Raw genomic sequence first — 17692 nt, forward strand, 5'->3', positions numbered from 1 at the left:
TTACAATGCTGCTTCTAATCACTACTGTTTAAGCTTTTTTATAGTTGCTTCTTCCTTCAAACTACTTATAGTTTATTTTTCCCACTAAATAACATCATCATCTTACTAGGCACTATGGTTTTGAATAGTAGCCTTGAGATACTTCCTACCTAGAATTTATTTCAACTTTAAAAAACAGACAGGACACTTCTCTGGTGGCACGGTGGTTAAGAATCCGCCTGCCAATGCAGCAGGGGACACGGGTTCAAGCCCTAGTGCAGGAAGGTCCCACATGCTGCAGAGCAACTAAGCCCGTGCACCACAACTACTGAGCCTGCACTCTAGAGCCTGCGAGCCACAACTGCTGAGCCCACGTGCCACAACTACTGAAGCCCGTGTACTTAGAGTCCATGCTCCCCAACAAGAAAAGCCACCACAATGAGAAGCCTGTGCACTGCAACGAAGACCCAAAGCAACAACAACAAAAAAAAAACCCAAGAAAGTCCCTCATGGACCACTGGTAGGAATGGTAATTGGTGCAGACACTATGGAAAATAGTATGGAGGTTCCTCAAAAAATTGAAAATAGGGGAATTCCCTGGCGGTCCAGTGGTTAGGACTCCGTGCTCTCACTGATGAGGGCCTGGGTTCAGTCCCTAGTCGGGGAAGTAAAATCTAACAAGCTGTGCAGTGTGGCCAAAAGAAAAATTTGAAAAAAAAAATTGAAAACAGAACTACCATATGATACAGCAACTTCACTTCTGGGTATTTACCTGAAGAAAACAACACTAATTCAAAAAGATACATGCACCCCAATGTTCATAGCAGCATTATTTACAATAGCCAAGATATGGAAGCAACCTAAGTGTCCATCAATAGATGAATGGGTAAAGAAGAAATGGATACATGTATACAGGAATATTATTCAGCCATTAAAAGAAAGAAATCTTGCCATTTGGGACAACATGGATGGATCTAGAGGACATTATGCTACGTGAAATAAGTCAGACAAAGAAAGACAAATACCATATCATCTCACTTATATGTGGAATCTAAAAGGCAAAACAAAGAAAACAAAATGAGGACTTCCCTGGTGGCGCAGTGGTTAGGAATCCGCCTGCCAGTGCAGGGGACACGGGCTCGATCCCTGGTCTGGGAAGATCCCACATGTCGCAGAGCAACTAATCCCGTGTGCCACAACTACTGAGCCTGCGCTCTAGAGCTTGTGAGCCACAACTACTGAAGCCCGCACACCTAGAGCCCATGCTCTGCAGCAAGAGAAGCCACCGCAATGAGAAGCCCGCGTACCACAACAAAGAGTAGCCCCTGCTGGCCACAACTAGAGAAAGCCCACGCACAGCAACGAAGACCCAACCCAGCCAAAGATAAATTAATTAATTAGTTAATTAATTAATTTTAAAAAAAGAAAACAGACTCATAGATACATAGTACAAACAGGTGATGCCAGAGGGGAGGAGACTGGATGGTAAAATGGCTGAAGGGGATTAAGGGGTACAAACCTCGTTATAAAATAAATAAGCACAGGGATGTAAATATACAGCGTAAGAAATATGGTCAATAATATCATAACTTTGTATGGGGACAGATGGTTACTAGACCTATTTTGGTGATCATTTATTTCATAATGTATGCAAATGTCAAATCACTATGTAGTACGCCTGAAACTAACATAATATTGTACATCAACTATTTTTCAGTTTCAAAAAACAGACAAGAAGTAATTGGGGGAGGGTAAGAGGGGGCCAAGAAAGGCCAATGAGAAACCAAAATAATATATGACAAAATCCAGGAACTAAAAATTTGTATTTTACTCCTTAGAAGTCCCCTCTCCCTCTTGTAGGTCCTACTCACACTAAATATCTGCATGATTCTGATAGGGGGAACAATCTTGCTTCCATAGTCAGTCAAAGCAGAGTAGAAGCAGAATATTAGAGGGCACTCTTGTGGGCAGGTACATGGATGACAAAAGTACTAACGGACACACTGAAATCAAGGGAAGAAGAAGGAAAACTATGAAAAGAAGCTATAAGAACTCAAAAAGCAAAGCATGTTGGGGTTATTTATAAAGCACTGAAAGCACTACCCACCACATAGGCCCTGAAATCATTTCACTTGAATAAGTGATGTTTATGGTGCTAATCCTGACAACAAGAAATGGTGAAATAGGGACCTCCCTGGTGGTCCAGTGGTTAGGACTCCGTGCTTTCACTGCCAAGGGCCTGGGGTCAATCCCCTGGTTGGGGAACTGAGATCCCACAAGCTGTGTGGCATGGCCAAAAAAAAAAAAAAGAAATGGTGAAATTATGTCTAATTTCAAGCAACAAAAATCAAGGAAGTATGAAGTATATTTTACAAAGCTTTTCATCTAAAATGATTATAATAAGTAAGCAACTTCTGGTGCTTAAAAGGTTTAATTCTAAGCTATCTAGAAAATCCAGCTATCCTAAAAGATTCAATTATCCATTCCCAAAGAGCCCCAGATAAGCCAAAATTCTATATAAATAAGTCTAATATAAATTAGACTTATATAAATAAGTCTAATTGTTTTGGTTGCTGAAAAAGTTAGGGACTGGATCCAATCTGCCAACAGAGGCACAACCCTAATGATCTTCTTCTCTGCTCTTTTCGGTCAGTTATTGACTGAAGACATATTTCACGGCATATAAAACCATGTCATGACTCAAAACATTCCACTTTCTAAAACTTGAACTCAGAAACATCAGTCTCTAACCACCATATAAATCTTTCCTCTCTTACTAATTCCTGTGGATTGGAGTACATTTTTTAAATCATTGAACATTTTATTTTTAATTTTAATAACCAAGTAAAACAGTAGGCTTGTCATAGCAAACTAGAAAATTAACAAATTGGGAGATAGAGGAATGCTAAAAGTATGTCTTTCAGAAGAATTAAGAGAGAGAAAATACAAAAAATGAGTTTGAAAACATAGAAGCTTCAAACTTCTCTATTAGAAGACTAGGTGGAAAGAACATAGAAAATTGTGGAAAAGCAATTTTTGAATCAATTCCAATTGTGGAATGGCTGACTGCATCTAGAAACTAATGCAATAGCTGTAATTTGTTTAGAAGGGTCCGAGTCAACAGATATGTCATTTTTGCTTCCTGCCTTTTCTGTTAATTCTGCCTGGAATTTAGACAACGCTGGAGCTCCAGTGACCATGTTGTGAATATGACATACCTACAGGCCATTTAAGCAGAAACATGGCACGAGGCCAGATCTCTGAATGTATTGTGAGAGCTGCCATACAAGCTATGGTCAGCCTGATTCCGATTTTATTACTGAATGAGAAAAACAAAATCCTGATTAGCTTAAGCCTCTATTTTAGGAACATAGAGTACATTTTAGATCCTCATCATCACCTGGAAGTTTTTGACCACTTTATGTTCATGGCAATGAATCCTTATTAGCACCTTCAAGTTTTTCTTTCCTTGATTTCTCTCTTACATACAGTGCCAGTCAGTTCCCAACCTTGGGCAAACCCCACCATTCATTTGATTTTTCCCCTCCCAAATATCACTGGAGAAAGGCAAAAAGCTGATCTGGTCCAGTATAATACTACCCGTTGCATTTTGGAGAATGAGGCAACCTGTGCCCTATCCTCTAGAGATAGGATTTATCCCTATACCAGAAGATTCTACCTCCTCTGATTTCCTTAGGACAGTGACTTCACAGGTTTTTGTTCACGTCTCCCCCAAAAAAAATTTTTTTGAAAAACAATGTAGCTCATTTGCACATTTTTAGGTTGGCATCTAAAATTTCCCCTTATTACTTAAATAATTGAAAAGAAGAAATTTTGACAATGAATTCTATTGTAAATAGTAGCATTTTTTTTTTTTTTTTTTTTTTTTTTTTTTTTTTTTTTTGTGGTATGTGGGCCTCTCACTGTTGTGGCCTCTCCCGTTGCGGAGCACAGGCTCCGGACGCACAGGCTCCGGACGCACAGGCCCAGCGGCCATGGCTCACGGGCCCAGCCGCTCCGCGGCATGTGGGATCTTCCCAGACCGGGGCACGAACCCGTTTCCCCTGCATCGGCAGGCGGACTCTCAACCACTGCGCCACCAGGGAAGCCCAAATAGTAGCATTTTAAATAAAGGCCCAGGGACTTCCCTGGTGGCACAGTGGATAAACTCCGCAGTCCCAATGCAGGGGGCCTGGGTTTGATCCCTGGTCGGGGAACTAGATTCCACATGCATGCCACAGCTGAGGAGCCCATGTGCCGCAACTAAGATTCCAAGCAACCAAATAAATAAATAAATATTTTTTTAAAAAATAAAATAAAATAAAGGCCTGGGACTTCCCTGATGGTGCAGTGGTTAAGAATCCGCCTGCCAATGCAGGGGACACGAGTTCGATCCCTTGTCTGGGAAGATCCCACATGCCACGGAGCAGCTAAGTCCGTGTGCCACAACTACTGAGCCCATGCTCCGCAGCAAGAGAAGCCACCACAATGAGAAGCCTGCACACTGTAATAAAGAGTAGTGCACAACAATTTACACTAAGGCAATATAATTTTTTTTTTTTTTTGCGGTACGTGGGCCTCTCACTGTTGTGGCCTCTCCCATTGCGGAGCACAGGCTCCGGACGCGCAGGCTCAGCGGCCATGGCTCACGGGCCCAGCCGCTCCGCGGCATGTGGGATCCTCTCGGACCGCGGCACGAACCTGTGTCCCCTGCATCAGCAGGCGGACTCTCAACCACTGCGCCACCAGGGAAGCCCTAGGCAATATAGTTTTAACCTTGAAAGTCTTATTGTTTACTTTATCATCCTTTTCTTCAACAAAAATATGTATATAAATTTAAATATTTGAAAATTTTTCTATGGTTATTTTAAAAATTACTATGACTGAATAATCATAATTAATTGTACACAACTTATCAAAAACAACATAAATACAACATATTTTAAGGTTTCAACTATTAGTGATTAGCATATTTTTTATGTTACAGCTTTTTTTTATGTTACAGCTTTTGAGAGTTATTAAACATGAAAAGTAAAATTTTATTGGAAATGTATCTCAATGAAAAGGACAGGTGCTTTAAAAAAAAAAAAAGATACCCAGTTGCTGTTATTCACTTCCTCATTACCTAATTTAATATATCAAATTGTCCCTTTGATGGTAGTCGTCAAGTTCTTCCTCTGAGGACAATCAACCCTCTTAGTCGGGAGATGGCTGAGAAGCATGGCTTGCTTTTGTAAAGTGAGAGAAGGGCCATTGTGAAATAGGACATCCTGATTTTTAAAGGCATTCTTAGGCAAAGCAATTTGAAGAAACACTATATATGATCTAGAGATTGATTTTCTTAGTACTATCCATGCTCCTATATACTAAGAAAATCTTCATGTACTCCTGAGGACCCTTGTTCCAGAACAATGCATCTTCAGTGTTCTTCCTTCTTATCCTATTCTGTCCCTAGTCTCTCTTCGAAAAAATAACCTACCCAATACCTTCTCCTTCCATTCTCATATTCAGGCTGCACCTTTATTCTTTCCCCAACCCCCTGGACTTCCCTGACATTAATTGCCTGAGGATCAACCAACTGCAAACTCCCGTGGTCATTTTTTCATTCCAATCTCATTAGAACTATTGACTCCATCGTCCCTTTCAAAATTCTCCTCTGTTGGTTTTCCTTTACCAGTTTATCCTGATTCTTTTCTACTTACCAGTTAACTTCACTGCCTTCTCTCTCCGCCACCCCCTCAAAGTCAGCATTTCCTTGGGTTTTAACCACAGACCGCTTCTCACTCCACCTGCTCTTCATTGCAATGCTCACTCCCTCATCTTCAATTACTAAATTACTCTTTCATTTCTTTCTCCAGTTAAGTCATCTCTACCTAGATGTCCCACATGTGCTTCAAACTCAATGTATCTCCAACTGAATTTTAATCTTCTTTCTCAAACCTTCTTCCTGTGTCCCTTAGTGTATGTGGAACCAGCATCCAGTTGATCAAACCGGAGACCCTGGAGTAGCCTATAATCCTTTCTTCTCCCTCACTTTTATTCACTATCTACATATTGTCACTGAGTACTGTCAGTTGGGGTTTCTCTGGTTCCTGGCACAGAAAAATCTCATGTATGTACAAAAATATTTGAAGAAGAGTACTGGAGTAGTTCACAGAAACAAAGAAAAACTAAACATTATGAAGGATAGGAACTGGGCAGCTCCCAGGATCTCTGCAACAGAAATTGAAGATCATCCCCCAAGGAACTGCAACCAAATGATCCAGCAACAGCATAGCCTTTCATTTCTGGATGTTGCAGAATGAGAATCTGAAGTCCCAAACTTTGATTCAAGCTTGGTTGAAATTAAAACAAACCGTACGTTGAAATGATAATAGATAAGAGGTAAATGACCTTGTTGACATAAATTCTCTGGGAATCCAAAGTACTCTGTTGGTCTAGCATTTCTAACAATAGAAGAGATAATTAGAAAAATTGCATTCTGATGACTAGAGGAGCACAATGAATAAGAGATTAACTCTTAAAGGGGCAAAGGTCATGTTTAAATTTCCAACCTATGCATTTTCTATTTCTTTTATTATGATATAGGTCTTTTTTTTTTTTGCGGTACACGGGCCTCTCACTGTTGTGGCCTCTCCCGTTGCGGAGCACAGGCTCCGGACGCGCAGGCTCAGTGGCCATGGCTCACGGCCCAGCCGCTCCGTGGCATGTGGGATCCTCCCGGACCGGGGCACGAACCCGTGTCCCCTGCATTGGCAGGCGGACTCTCAACCACTGCACCACCAGGGAAGCCCTGATATAGGTCTTTAATAAGAGGTCCCTGTCTTAAGCAATTGAATTTTCTTTTTCTTTTTTTTTTGGCTGCATCAGGTCTTCATTGCTCTGCGTGGGCTTTCTCTAGGTGCGGCGAGCAGGGGCTACTCTTCGTTGTGGTGCGTGGGCTCTAGGCGCGCAGGCTTCAGTAGTTGTGGCACAGGGGCTTAGTCGTGGCTTGTGGGCTCTAGTGTGCACGCTCAGTAGTTGTGGTGCACGGGCTTAGTTGCTCCATGCGTGGCATTTGGGACCTTCCTGGACCAGGACTCGAACCCGTGTCACCTGCATTTGCAGGCAGATTATTAACCACAGCGCCACCAGGGAAGGGAAGCCCCCTCCAGCTTCTCCTTGATGTCCCCTTCATTTTCAGCCAGTCAAAGGGAGGTGGTAGAGGAGAAGAATATGCATTCAGACCTGGGACTGGACAGCTTCTTGACTTCAGGCAGCCACGTTTCCTCGGCTTGCCTTGCTGTCTGTGAGATGAGTGCAGGGGTTCATTTAGTTGAGCTTGTTCTGTTCCTTTAAAGTCTCAGAGCCTTGACTCACCCTGCTCCTTCAGTCTAGAATGCTTTTCTCTCCCAAGGGCACCGCTCCAAAAGTCACTTAGTTATAGGACACTCCCAACAATCCTTCTGGAGTTCGTCAGCCCTTTTTGCTATTCCCCCAGTAATCCCTGCAAGTACTATTCACCTATTCAACAAATATCTGTTGAGCACCTACTACATGCCAGGTACTGTTCTAGGGCCTGGAGAGTGTATTTCCATGGAACAAACCAGATAAAAATCCTTATCCTTGTGGAATTGATAGTCTAGTGAAAAAAACAGACAATAAGCAGTAATCAAGTAAGAAAATGATATATGTTGAAAGGGGAAATAGGAGTGGGGATGGGATTCCACTTTAGGCAGAGAAGTGACAGAGCTTCACTGAGAAGATATGAAAGGATGGGAACGTTAGCCATACAGGATACCTAGGCAGGCAGCAAGTCAGCCATACGTGCCAGGCAGGTTGGAGGGAGAGGGAGAGCGAGGAGGCCATTGTGACTAGAGCAGGGAAGTGGGGGTAGAGGTCAGGGAGGTTATGAGTGGCCAGATTCCATCGGCCTTGTAGCCCACTGTAAAAATTAGAATTTCTACCCTGGGTGAAATGGGAAGCCTTTAGCGGCTTTTCAGTAGAGAAGTCTATAATCTGTTTTTCGTTTTTTAAGCATCTCTCTGGCTGCAACGTGAAGAGACAAGAGAAGAAAAGTGAAATCAAGAAGCTATTGCAATAATCCAGGCGAGACATGATGGTGGTTTGGACCATTATGGTGGCAGGTGTGTAAGCCATAAAATTAATATTTGTTTAATTCAAGTTGCGGCATTAACTATGGCTTGCAGTGAATGCATCACTAATATGCTTCTGCGGTGGGTTTTCGCAGCCTGGATTTCGGAGAAGGGTAAGGAAGAGGGGAGGGACGGTTTGAGGTTACCAAGGAAACAGAACATCATAGATCTGAAAACGTGAGGTGGCTCTAGGCCTTTAGGCCTCTGGCGCAGCAGTAATTCCGCAGCTGAGACCACCAGCGCTTCCCAAAGACCATGCGCAACAGGCCGGGCTGGGAGCCTATGGAAAGCACGGGAGTTTCGCAAAGCGGGACAGGCGGATCCCGGGAATCGTAGTTCTGCGCCCCTGCGCAGGCGCAGTGAGCCCCCCGCCGGTGGGGCTTGCGCGCGCAGCTCCTGCAGGACCAGTTTCTAGAAGCTTGTTGCGGTGGCGTGGGTCACGGCTGCGGGTCCTGACGCAGGTAGTGGTTGCCCCGGGCCCTTAGTTTGGGGGCTGTGGCCAGGTCGCCGGCTTCGAGGGCGCACCTTGGGTGGGGTGGGGGCCGAGGGCAGTCTCGCTGTGCACACCCAACGGCGCAGCTTCTGCGGGAGGTGGGCGCGCTCCTGGATGGGGCTTTCCTCCATCGCTTCCCTGCGCCCATGGTCTTGCAACTTCGCTACTTTGGTATTTTGGGCGGGAAAATTCATTGTGTGAGCAGGGGGGTAGGGGACTGTTCCGTGTATTGCGGGTTGTTAAGCAGCCTTTCTGGCTCCACTCATTAGGTACCCGTAGCATCCCTCCTCCTTAGTCGTGATAGCCAAAATGTCTTCAGACATTGCCAGACGTCCCCTGCGGGGCAAATTCCCCCCCTCACCCCCCTCGTTTGAGAACTTCTTACTGCCTGCGTCACATTTTCGCAGAGCCGTTATTGTAAGCTCCCTGGAGATCGTGACAGGTGCCTTTCTTAGCCAATGTAGAGTCTCAGGTGTCCAGCGCGGCGCCAGGTACGTGGTGGGCGCCTAATATTTGGCGGAGGAATAAATGACGTCATGCATACTCTGTGCCGGCCTTTGTGCTCGGAGGTGGGTAATTATTGGTATGATAGTTGCAGTTGGAGGACAGTGTCCTCACTTGCTGGAGTGAAGCACATCTCAGGCTGTATTGTCATTTCTTGGATGCTCTGTGAGGGTGGGGGCCCTGTCTGTCCGTCAATGCCTGTCTCCTTTGTGTGCCGCTCTCAGGTCATTGTATATGGTCAGTTATTTGTGGAATGAGAAAATGCATGCAACACAGGGCAAGCTCTGTGCAGAATAGCACTTGGGGATCAGAGAAAGCCTCATACAAGAGGTGACAGTGGAAAGGAGTCAAGTTTTAATGAGTAAGCTTGGTAGGAGAGGAAAAGAAGGCAGCATTCCAAGGAGAGAGAATGGCTCTAGTGCAAAGGCAGAAGGAGTTACTGGAAATGGAGAGATACCTTCTTACGGCTGCAGTGTCCATCAGGGGCAGCTAGAGCTGCAGGTGAGGTCATCAGGGCAGGGTTTCTAGACCATCACTTGTGGCTTCAGTGTTTGAATTTTATATTGAGGCAGTTGGGGAGTGATAGGACCATATCTTCCATGTTAGAAGGACTCCTTAGGCTTTGGTGTGAGACTGAGTTGAAGAAGGCTGTACTTAGGTAGTTTCAGTAGGAGAGAATGGAGAGGTTCTTATGAAATAAAACCGCCAGAACTTGGTTATTGATTTTGTGAAAAATTTGAGAGTCAAATATGAAGTCAGGTTTCTCAGTTGAGCGGCTGGTGGGAAATTGTGTGGCCATTCATTGAGAGAGGGCAGGAGTGGAATAGATTTGGATCCTCTTGTAGCAGTGAGCCTTTTCTGATATGTTTTGCTGATGAGGAGTATTTAGTCTGAAGAAACTGTTTTCTTGGAGGGTACCTTTAATTACCCTCAAGTAACTTCTCAACTTTTCGCCTACAGAGAAAATTATTCTTTTAATACAGTAGGGCGGTTCTAGGCCTCTGAGAATGTGTGTGTGTGTGTGTGTGTATCAGAACCAAACTAAGAACAGTGTTTTTTAGGAGTCACAATTTGTTTCATTTATTTCATAACTTATATTTCTTGACAGTTTCTGCAAGACCATAAAGTGGATCCTTGGAACACTTGATATTTTGCTGGAGAGTGCCTTTTGGTGGCCTGTGTTGACACTCAAAGTCTAAAGGGGACTGAATTCCTCCTGGTGATACACATTGCAATCCAAAGTAGCCTGAACGAGATGACAGCCATCTCCCCAGATCCTCACACTTTGGTCTCAAGTGAACAAAACGAGGTGCTAAGAATGGAGACCCCTGGGGATCAAGAAGCTCTCCTAAGAGGAGACACTGCTGACCCAGAGTTTTTCAGACAGAGGTTCAGATGCTTTTGTTACTCCGAAGAGGCTGGACCCAGAAAAGCCCTGAATCAACTGTGGGAGCTCTGCATTCAGTGGCTGAGACCAGACATCCACACGAAACAACAGATTCTCGAGCTTTTGGTGTTTGAGCAATTCCTGACCGTTTTGCCAGGGGAGATCAGGATTTGGGTCAGGTCACAACATCCTGAGAGTAGCGAGGAAGTGGTGACCCTAGTGGAGGAGTTGACCCAAGTGCTTGAAGAAAAGGAAGGTGAGATTAATAGATGGAGGGAGGAAGTGGGAGAGATCTCCTCAAGATATGAAAGTAAACTCCCCAAAAGAGCACTTTCATTTAATAAGTGATTCTTGCTCAAGCCACTGTGCAAGGACTAAGAAAACACATTACTACATAAAACAGATGTGCTATTTCATCTTAATATACCTTATAAATATTTCAAAGATTATTATGAAAACTAAATACGTTAAAACAGTGGGTATATGGAATGAATGAAATCAGATTTTGTGAGCTTAGAAATTGAAGGGATATTTTATGAGGTGGGGGGGAAGCTTGGGTTTTAATAGGAAACTGTATCTTTGGCTGTCCTCTGTGTCTTCAAAGTGTAGGGAAAACTTTTTTTCTGTTTTTTCTGACCTTTTTCTCCAGAGTGACATATATAATAATTTCTAGTCTGAGGAGCTCATTTAAAAGGTTGGACTGTTTTTTTTCCCCCTTCCTAGATATGATCTCTCAAGATTCTGTTATTTCCCAAGAGGAGAACCCTGAAGAAGATAAAATAGTTTCTGTTCCTCCAAATACTGAGTCCCAGGTAAGCTTCCTTTCACTGGTTTTCATTCATTCATTTTTTTTTTAAACTGGAAATTTTCATTCTTTTCAAGTTAATTTGTTAATTGAGGTCTGATTGACCTACAACATTGTATTGGTTTCAGGTGTACGATGTAATGATTCGATATTTGTATATATTGTGAAATGACCACCACAGTAAGTCTAGTTAACATACATCACCATATATGGTTACAGGTTTTCATTCTTAAGTAGATACTCACTGAGCTCCTCCTGGGTGGTATAAAGATGCTAGAATAATTAAGACAGTCTCCTTTTCCTCACAGTCTTCACATTCTTAGAGCTCATTCTTCATATGCTATTTTACTTCAGTTACCAGAATTGATCATGTCTGACTCTAATAAAAACAAAAATATTTATTAAAATTCAACAGTTATTCCTGATAAAATTGGTCAGGTGGAAATAGAATTATATTTCCTGAACACGGTAAGAAAATTCTCCAGCTGGATAATGTTGGAAAATTAAAAGCAGTCCTCACAATAAAAAGTAAGAAGATAAGGATGTCTTACCTTACTGCTATTAATGAGTATTCTCTGAGTATTCTAGCCAATACAGTGGTAGAAGAAGGAAATGAGGTAAGTACAGATATGAAAGAAGCAAGTGTATATTACTTACAGATAATGTAGTCTTTTTGGAAAACCTCAGAGAATCAACCGAACATGTACTGAAACTCATACAATAGCTGAGAAAAGTAGCTGGTTACAAATCAGTAAGTTTCCTGTATACCAATAATTATCAGTCAGGAAAAAAAAAATCTTATTCACAATGGTAAATAATAGTGCTCTGGTAGGCTGATAATGGCCCCCTGAAATATGTCCACTTCCTAATCCCTGGAACCTGAGAATGTTCCTTTATTTGGAAGAAAGGTCTTTGCAGATGTGATAAAATAGGGATTTGAAATGAGGAAATAACTCTGGATTATATGGGTGGGCCCTAAATGCCATCACAAGTGTACTTAGACAGAGTTTGAACACAGGAACAGGAGAAAGGGACATGGCGATTGGAGTGATAAGGCCACAAACCAAGGAACACCATGGAATGCTGACAGCCAAGGAAGCTGGAAGAGGCAAGGAATGGATTCTCCCTCAGAGGCTCTGAAGGGCGTGCAGTTCCCGCAACACCTGGATTTCAGATTTCTGGCCTCCAGAATTTGGGAGGATAAATTTATGTTGTCTTAAACCACCAGAGTTGTGGTAATTTGTTATAGGAGCCACAGGAAACTACTCCAAGTGCTAATAGTCGCTCTGCTGTACTGCCTCTCAAAATGTCATGCTGTAGAGGATGCTGTGGAAAGTGTGTTTTAATGATTAATTGTGCTCATTTGTAATTTGGAGTAATTGTAAGTGTGAGTTTGTCATTGAACACAGATCCTTGTTTGATTGTGATAGAAAATAATTGCTACTTAGAGCCAACTAGAAATTACAGTTTAGAGTATAGTCACCGATGTTACTCTTACATATTTAATTATTGCCTGTAGAGCTTACATTAATTCTGCAGATTCCGGGTTTGGGAATGTAATTTGTATCATTCATTTAATATTTTCTGTTAATCCTAGAAATCAGTGTGTTAGGGTGGATTTGATCAGTGTTAGACATTCCAGAGAATCCTTGTACAGCATTTCACACCAGGAACTAAATGGCAAAGGCAGGGATTGTTTCATAATCTTGTTCTGTGTCACTTGTAATAGATGTATAACAGCTACCTTGAAGTTTGCTTTGGAATTCTCAAAAACTTGAATACCATCAAAACTAGTACTTTATATCCTAACTACTTCTCTGAATTCTTAGGATCTGTTTGGGAATAACCCAATGCAAAAAGGCTGTCTTTGGTGTTCTAGGAATCCATGACACTCAAGGATGTAGCTGTGACCTTTTCCAGAGGAGAGTGGAGGACGCTGGAGCCTTCTCAGAGGGAGATATATAAGGAAGTGCTGCTGGAGAACTATAGGAACCTAGAATTTCTGGGTAAAGACATCTTCTCTTCATAATCTAGCATCTAAGCTGGGTATCTTTTTGTCCATTCTTATTGAAAGATAAATGCTATTAACTGTTTTGGCTGGGCTTACAGGGGTGATGTGACTAATCCTAAAAATGGGTCCTAAAAATGTACTTTTCTACAATGTTTTCTCCAAGAAAGAGTCTTTGCTTCATTGAGCTGAAAATGTTGAGCATCATTTTGCTGTCGCCAAGGCCATACCTTCCCCGATGTTCTCCTCAAATGCCAGTATTGAAGTCTCTTTGGCAGCATTTTTTCTTCCCTGGAGAACCAGAGGCTGTGAATGTTGGAATGTCTTTGTTCTAGGCAAAAACAGCCATTTTCTATTCTTTTCTCTGTGAGCAGGCTTTCCAGTTTCCAAGTTAGATTTGATTTCCCAGCTAAGGTGGGCTGGACTACCACAGCTGCTGCAAAAACAAGCCTCAAGAGGCTCCAGACCAGGTGAGTTGGTGAAAAGTGGAGGAGGAAATTGAAGTAGTTGTTTTACCAAGCCATTCGGAGGAATTTTGGAAATGTTGGGTGGGCTAGGTGCTAACATAGAAAGATGATTAGAATATCCACCTTGCCTTCCTGGAATGTTCATTTTAACAGGGGAGACTGTTAGTTTGGGTCCTTGAGAAGCAGGTGCCCAGATACGATTAGCCAGGTCAGAGACTTACTGGGGAGAATTCCAGGGAGGGAAAGCGGGGAGGGGACTGGAAGAGGCTGGGGTTGCTGTTCAGAGTGTGATGCAGGTCTGACACCTGTGACGAGAGAAGGAAGGAAGGAAGGCTGGGTAGGACGAGTCTTAGGTTGAAGTGCAGGTTGAGGAAGTCTTGGCAAAGGCAAAAAAGAGTCTTCCTGCCAAGAGTCACCTATCACAGTCGTATGCCTCACGGAAATGGGCCTAGTATCCCTGCCATACTTGTCATTGACTGGGAGCAGCCGTGGGAAAGTGGCCTTGGTGTGATGCTGTGGTGGTCACTGAGCAGCAGCGGGGGGCTGTTGGGTAAGCACCCCAGAGGAGGAGCTCTGAGAGGCACATTTCCATGGATGCCATAGATGCAGACATCAGAACTAAATGTGTTGGTAATGGGATGTATGTCATAACGATGGCATGTGTAAGGAGCAGTGGGAAGATACAGTAGCAAGGGCTTAATTAACAACTGAACTGAGTCTTGGAGAAGAAATATTTTGTTCAATGGACAGCATGTATAGCATAATCAATTTGTTAAAAGGAAAAAAATACACATACATGTATATGTTTATATGTATAGATACATATGGGATTTTACTGTCTGGAGAACATTCATGTTAACCCTGGTTATCATTGAGGGATTACATTTTTTCTTTATTCTTCTCTTCCTTACACTTCAATAATAAACATACTAAGTTTGTATTTTTAAAAGTTAAAATAAATTACTACTTATATATCAATACCTTGGTTTAAGGAAAAAAACAATAATTTACTTTGCTCTATTCCATCTTATTAACCATTCATTTTAGTCAACCTATTGGCTGTTTCCAGCATAGTTACACAAATAAAGGACAGCAGTTGTCTTTTTATGTTTAAGTACATTTGGGAGAGTTATTTTGAAAACGGATTCTAAAAATGTTTTGAGTAAAGTCTAGCAGCATTGGTATAAATACTGCCTCTTCCCCCAAGATGGTTATGTGAAAGAAGCATCATTTAGATGTACAACTTATTTAAAAAGTCATTTACAACGGAATGGAGAAAAAGGTTTTGACAGACAAAGCCAGAATCAAGGGCTATGATTTATAAAAAGCTTGTGCAAATCAGTAAGGAACACTGAGTATGTTAGAAAAATGAGCAAGGAACTTCAGCAGATAGCTAACCAAAATAACTGACAAAAATAAAATTTAAATAGCTGTTAACATGAAAAAAGTGTTCCAAACCACTGGTCAACAATGTAATTTACATTTAAGGAACAGTACTATTTATTATGAATCAAATTTGCAAAGGTTTAGAGAAAAAGCATTTGACCATAGATGAGTAGTCAGGTCCTTATCATCATGTATTATGTGGTGATAGAATTTTTCTACCCTTTGGTTCAGTGATTTCACTTTTATGACTCAGTTCTGAGGAAATATTAATCATTTGATAAACATGCCATAAAGAAATAACTAAATAGTAATATATTGATATGATGGATTATTATGTGATTAAAATCCTGAAGAATTAACCAATGAGATGGGAACAAATTATGAATTAAAAAAAGTAACCCTATATATTATACATAGATATTCTATTCTACAATGTACAGAAAAATTTCCAGAAGAAAATACACAGAATTTTTAATAATGGTTAACTTCTGGGTAATAGGATTTTATGTCTTATTATATTTCTTTATTTTTTGAAAAGCACTCGTTAGCATTTAATGAACCTCCCTCCATGTAGCTTCAGGCTGCCAGGACAGTGCCCCCCCACCCACCCCCCCGCTCCCTGCCAGTCTTCTCAGCTCTTCTGCTGAAGAATTTGGCCTTCAGAATGACAGGCTGCTTTAGGAGCTCTCTCTTCCCTAGAACTTTGTAGTAGCCTGATTGCTCCACATTAGTGATAGGAGCAGCTCCAGTCTTGTTTTTGGCAGCATTTAGCCTATCTGCTCACTGACCAAGGTCCACAGTTTATCCACGTTGACATTGGGGCAGAAGCTCTAGTTCCTTGCTAAGTGGTAATGCCTCGTACCAACTTTCCCAGAGTAACCCTGGGTGATATTTGTTGAAATTGACCCTCTGGTGACATGTGCCACCAGCATTACCCTGGCCTCCCAGATGCTTCTGGTGTTTGCTGATGTGGTCATGGCTGTGGCTCATGTGGCCCCCTAAGCTTCCAGGTCTTCCTTAGTCTGGATGGCATGTTGGTGACTGTCAAGTCTTGAGAGCCATCCAGGGTTTCATATTTTATAGTTATCTGGTTAAAAAAACAGTCTTATGAAAGTGACACTGGAATCTCATAACTAAGAGCCAGGATGAATGATGTGGTTAATAAAGGAATTCAGGGTTCTGAGAGGAGCACAGATCTCGAGAGGGTGGTGTTGGAGATTGTGGGACTCGTACCCTAGGCCCTATCAGATTTCTGTGTTTGTGATAGTGAAGGTGCACAGGGATTGAATTCTAGGCAGTATGAAGTATTAAGATGCGGTCGTGTAGTAGGGACTCTAAATGGATGCCTGGTTAGAGTATTCATAAGGTTGGTAGGGCCAGATTGTGGTAACCTTTGAAAGTCTACCCTAGGTGTTGTTGCATATCTGTGATGTGACTAACATTGTCTATAAACTTAGTTCTATTTGGCTGCTTTGAGGAGAGGCAGTATGGTATAAGGGTCAAAAATGTGGGCTTTGGTGTCAGACTGGGTTAAAAATCTGGCTCTACCACTTACAGTACATGTGACCTTGGGAAAGTGGCTTACACTCTTTGTGCCTAGTTGTCACATCCATAAAACAGGGCTAATAATAGGACCTACTTCATAGGGTTATTGTGAAAATTAAGTGAAATACAAGTAAAGTGCTTGGTATGGGACCTAGCATTTGGTAATTATTCAATAAATGTTTGCACTATCATTATTTGGAAGGAGAATAGATTGGATGGTAAGAGGAATAAGTTTGAACCTATTATAGAAATTTGAAATGAGGGTGAGAACTTGCATCTCTAACTATAAAGCACAAACCTTTCATCTTCCTCAGTATTTTTCCTAAGCTCTAAGTTTCCCCAGTTCCCTCATGTCACTTTTCCCTTCCCTGTTTTATGAGACTCTGAGAATTGTCCACACCCTGTTCCTTACAGTCTCTACTGTCTCTATTTCTATTTTAGTCCCAAATGCAGCAGCTTCCTTTATTGCAAACAGGAAATATTCTATTTGTTATTTCTTTTAGAGTGTGAACTTAGCGGTGAATTGAAGGAATCTGGCGGAAATCAAGATGTTCTTATGGAAGAATCGACTTTAGATAAAATAATAGAAAGGTATCTAATGAGTGGTGATTGTGACTTGACAGGAGAATCCTGGAAACATTATGGCAGACTAGAGGAGTGTCATAGCGATAGGGAACATTCACAAGTAGCAATCACACAAAAGAAAACTCATGGGAGAGGCAATAAGGGTGAGGAATTTGACTCAGAAAAGAGCCCTTTTGGAAATAACTTCAAACCACCTTCAGACCTAATTAAACATCTCAGAGTCTACTTAAGGAAGAAATCTCGGAGGCATAATGAAGGCAAGAAACCCTTCAGTTTTCATTCAGACCTTGTCCCGAACCGCAAGGAACACAGTGGAGAAAAGCCACGAAAATGTAATGAAGGCAGGAAAGCCTTAAGTCACTCTTCATCTCTGAATGAACATCAGAAACATCAGAAAA

This window comes from Hyperoodon ampullatus (genome assembly GCF_949752795.1).
Source record: "Hyperoodon ampullatus genome assembly, chromosome: 6".
Classification (NCBI taxonomy): Eukaryota; Metazoa; Chordata; class Mammalia; order Artiodactyla; family Ziphiidae; genus Hyperoodon; species Hyperoodon ampullatus.